The following is a 5,514-nucleotide window of genomic DNA, read 5'->3' as shown; positions in this document are numbered from 1 at the left end:
TTCAAAATTGTTTAAATCTTTTAGAGAAACCATTTCTTTACTATTATTATTATTATAATTCATAAATAGCCATCTTCCTACTTGGATACTGCTATGGCAGTGAAAAGGAGCTCTAAGGGGAACTAAGCCCTCATGCTCCCCTCTGCTATGTATGGACTTTCCCGAAAACCTTCAATCTGAATCATATTCCTGACATCAGACTATGATGGACTCTTGGGGTATTCAAGTAATCCATCATGTGCAAAATGGGAGTAATGTTAATGAGATTACTGTTAGAATCTAATGAAAGTTGTCATGTGAAATACTGATCATAGAAGGCCTCGGAATCAATGAACAACAAAGTGCTAGCATTCATGACTCCCATAATTGATAACGTTGGACTTCATGTCTTAAAATTCTCCACTTCTTCTTGACTAATAATAGCCACTGTTAAGAGCAATGCATGGAAATTAAGATACCAGTCTAATGGTATTAGGATTCTGAGGATTCTCATTGGTTTTATGGAGAGCAGTAACAAACTTGAGCATATAGAGAGAATTGACCACCAGAATATGAATCAATTTGCAACTTATAATCTAAATTCATGCTTTTCTTGGACTTATTTGTGAAATGATTACAAAGTTCAAGAAGAGTCTCACTGATTGATCATTGCAACTTCCCAAAAGATTGTGTTAACATTTGAGCATGTAATATGACTATAATATTGTACACAGTAAAAGAAAATAAGATAGCATAAAGAAATTAAGAGCTTTAGGCTATCACCATGCAGTGTACCATGGACGAAGAATATTCTATTAATATCATGAGAGAAAGACAGAGAGAGAAAGAGGGAGACAGAGAGAGACACAGAAAGGGAGAGAGGAGAGGAGAGGAAAGGATGGGAGAAGACAGAGATATGAGAGATTCTGGGAGTGTTTAGGTGCAGAAACTGGAGTGAGTTTTTGTTGTAAATCAAAAAGTCAAACATTGGGCAGACAATGGAGAAGGCAAAAAACTAGATTTCACTCTGGACATGTCCAAAGAACTCGGTCCTGTAGAATCCTTGATTTCAGCAACATGGGGGTACCTCTCAGATTTCTGTGTTCGAGACATGTAGAGAAAACAAATGCATATTATTTTAAGCTACCAAGGCTGTGACAACCACAGACCTGCTTCTCACACACCCACAAGCAATTTAACCTGCACAATGCTCACCATTGCTTCAAAGGTACCTCCTCAGAGTCCATTTCCATAGATAAAAGATAGTTTACAGACAAGATTCACACATCAAACTGATTCCATGTTTTCAATGGCAATTCTGGAAGATATAAGACAGTAAAACTAGGTATGCCAAGTTGGAGGAGGGATGGAGTGGGAGAGAAATGAAAGAGATACCTTGACAGAGGGGGCAATTATGGGATTAGGGAGAATGCTGGTGCTAAGGAAATTCTCAGAAACCGACAAGGATGAGCCCAGCTGAGACTACTAGGAGTCGTGGAGAGGGTGCCTGAACTGGCCTTCCCCTGTAATCAGATTGCTGACTACCCTGTCATCATAGACCCTTCATCAAGTAACTGATGGAAGAGATGCAGAGATCCACAGCCATTTCCCAGGCCAAGCACCTGGAGTCCAATCGAAGAGAGGGAGCGGGGATTACATGAATACAAGGGGGTTCAAGAGCATGATGGAGAAACCAGCAGACACAGTTAACTCATAGGAGCTCACTGACTCTATACCTACAACTGGGGAGCTTGCATGGGACCAAACTAGGCCCTCTGCGTACGGACAACAGCTGTGAAGCCTGGACTGTTTGTGGGACTCCTGGCAGTGGAACCAGAATCTATCCATGGTGCATGAACTAGCTTTTTGGAGTCCATCCCTAATGGTGGGTTGCCTTACTCAGCCTTGATGCAAAGGGGAGGGTCTTGAATGTGCCAGGCTTTGTTGATTCCCAATGGGAGGCCTTACTTTTTTCAGGAGTGGATGGAAGGTGGACTGGGGAGAGGTGGCAGGGGGAGAGGGAGGAGAAGAGAGAGGGGGAAGTGGTTGGTATGCAAAATGAATAAAAAGTAAATAATAATAATAATACCAAGTTTGAAACTAATGAAGGAAAGCAATTTCTAGCCAAGCATTCAATTTTAAATGTTCACAGATATGAAAAAACAAACAAACACCACAATACTTTATCTGTACTCTCATTTTTCACAGATAAACAATCGATGAGCTTCTCTGTAAGGGAGTACTATGAGATTCTAGAAGACAGCAAACTCAGGAAGCATATAGAGCATATGCCAGTTTTGGGGAAGAGCTGTTCCCATATAAGACGGCATTCAGCCAGTGTGTGAAGAAGGGTATGGGACTTCAGGAAGCATTCCTCCATGAATAAGGTGACCAAATATGAGCAAGAATAGAGAGTTGGATTCAATTATTAATATTTAAGAGTGACTAGTAAAAACATTTGTGCATTAAGTACAAACAAGTAAGTAGAAAATAATAAATCAAAGTTTGCTGTATTAGTTTGATTTTGATGATCAGAAACAATTCAGTTACATACTGTAGAATAAACTGATCTAAGTTACATGTGTATCTATATGCAACTGTGGGATTTAGGGGGGAAGAGTAGTAAAACCTATATCAAGATTTTAGGATGTAACATTTGCTCAGAATTAAGAGGTGTACAAAAGAAATACAATTTCATTATTCAAAAATTTTGGAGATCTATATAAAAGATTCAATTCAATTTAAAGGGGTATTTATCTTTCCACCTATCTTCATCTAGATAAATAAATGAAAATGATTCTATGAATTCAGAGAGCAGGAGTTAAATAGGAGAGGTTGGAGGGAGAAAATGAAGGGGGGGAATTATGTAACACTGTGTGTGTGTGTGTGTGTGTGTGTGTGTGTGTGTGTGTGTGTGTGTGTGTACAAATTATAAGAAGTACAGAGAGAAACCAGGCAGTTGCTTCCTATTTTCTAGGTGACCTTGGGAATGAGCAAACACTGGAAGAAAGTTATATCGCTGCTATTTTAGAGAGAAAATAATAACCAAGAAGTAAAACATTTTCTATGCAAAAGTGAAATAGTTTCCTAAGAATATCAAACCTCCTGAAGCTTATGTCTGATAAATCACTACTAAATCTGAAAAAGATAAAACAAAGTTTAAGTTAAATAACTATTTCCTTCCTAAGTTTCCAAAGTAAAATTAGGTGAGATAAAGGAATTATAGACAAGCAAACATACAATTAAACAGATAATAGATAAATAAGATAAATACAAAAATCTATCACCCAATTAAATTATAATCAAAACTGAAAATAATAAGTAAAAATTAAAATGTTCTATACCTGGAATCAAATATGCCACCACCTCAATTATGCTTTATTTAATTTTGTCTTAATTAATTCAAAACAAGCAGCATCACCTGGGTCTTCTATTCCAAAAGATAAACAACATTGTAGCACTCATGACAAAGAACTTAAACAGAACACAAAGTTTAACTAAAAATATCAGTTAATATAATATCCTAAGCAAGCCTAAGCAATGGAGCATTACAATCAAATTTATTTTGATGAAATTTTATGATATTTTTCATATACACTTATACTTAGGAGAGAAAACTTTAGAAAGCTTGTAGAAAGAGAAAGGATATCAATGTTTATTTGAAGTGAACACGGAATTACAAGAATTAAGAATAGTTGGCTACAAAGAAGTGCTGGGGTGCAGAAGGGGCTTTAGTTGGTATGTGAGAAGAAATGAATGTTGAACTATCAATCAGAAGCACACTATTCTGCCCAGAATTGTTTTACTGAGGGCCTGGAAGAGACTAGTAATTGACTCCTCAACTCTGCCCTTCCCCATAATTCTCTGAAGACATTTTTGCATGACCTCATCAAAGCCATAGAAATTTGACACAAAACCTCTTAAGTATTTTAAAAGGTAATTTCCAAACTAAGCTCTTTTTTTATTCTCTGTGGAAAGGGATGCCATTGTCCTTTCCAAGCATGTGGTCAGTTGTCTTTTCATCAGCAAGTGTTCCTGCCCCAAAGCCTTTCATCTGCCTCTGTGGTCTTTAAATGTCCATATGTAATTGCTGTGTTTGCCATTAATTCTGTAATTTAACTGCATTCATAGACTGTTGGCAAAGAATCCAATTTATTTATCCCTTTTTTCTTTTTCCCAAATACAAAGCAACAATTTTCAATGCAAATCATATTTTTGTGCTTGTCTTTTTTAACATTTAAATTTTTTTATTATTAGTTAATAACATTCATCTAAAAAGTTCAACTGTTATGAATTTAAGAGTCGTATTTTATTATACATTTTTTTTCATCTTGTGTGCACAAAAACACAATGATGAGCTTGAGGCAAAAAAAAAAAAAACCTTGCAGAATTCAGTTGTCTTGTATTGTGTTAGTCCCAGGAATTCAACTCAGCTTCTCGTGCTTGGAGGCATGACTCTTACCACTGAGACATCTTACAATTCCAAGAATCACTGTTTTTAAAAATTGAAACTGAACATAGCAGACCTAAAGTTTATGTACTACTTAGAAAATATAATAATCAGAGAATTCATAAGACTCTTGTAGTTGTAAATTGCTTTGTAGTGTTGGTCTTAGTATTTTTACTCCCTTAGAAAATAATTTAGATATTAGAACCATCAAATATGATTAACTAGGGGTTGAGAGAAATATTATTTTTGACCATGCTCTTGATTATCTCGACATAAGTTTTATTGTTTGTAAGTCCAATGTTTGATTATTTTTTCATGATATAAAATTTCAACTATATTAAAGTTAATTTATCAAATAATCTATAAATCAAACATTAAATATTGCATCAAAGAAACGTGTATAAATTCCTGTCATATAATACAGTTACTTTGATTTTGTTTTTCTTCATTTTGAGCAACATTGTCTGCCTTTAATAATACCTCAAATAATTCTTACTCTCTACTTTTATTGTTAAAAATATCTGTGCATTGTCATCTTCTTGAGCCTACTACAAACGACAGTCTCTGCCATGGTAATTTAGTTTGATTTGTATTTTGAGGCACTCTCCTTGGTTGTCTTAGTACATTTTGTAAGTGGGAGAGGACTACGCTAGGTTTTGAAAATAATAATTTGTTTTAAGAAGATTTATTTTCATAGCATTGAAAAAATGTAAGTGATAGGAGACTGATCTCCATAACTACATCTGTGTTGAGGTATGTCCATTTCAACTAAATAACAGAGAGTATTAAGAGCATAGTCAGTAAGCAAGGACCTTATCGCTTTGCAAGCCATAATGTAACCTCACTGTGACATTCAGGAATTTAAATATTTCTGAACAATTTGAAATGTTGATCCACAGATTCTACTTTCACGACTCCCAAGTGCAGACTATAACAGTGTAATATTTAAGTAGGAAATTAAGAAGCTTTTCACATAAAATGAATTTGTTTTCCATAGAAAAATGAGTTTCTTTTAGTGTTTTCCCAGATAGTATCAGGATGTTGTTCATTATCAGAATTCATTCTAGGGTATTCTGGGAAGGAGA

This window comes from Microtus pennsylvanicus, chromosome 9, assembly GCF_037038515.1.
Source record: "Microtus pennsylvanicus isolate mMicPen1 chromosome 9, mMicPen1.hap1, whole genome shotgun sequence".
Classification (NCBI taxonomy): Eukaryota; Metazoa; Chordata; class Mammalia; order Rodentia; family Cricetidae; genus Microtus; species Microtus pennsylvanicus.
The sequence above is the reverse complement of the archived record's forward strand: the minus strand, read 5'-3'. Positions refer to the sequence as shown.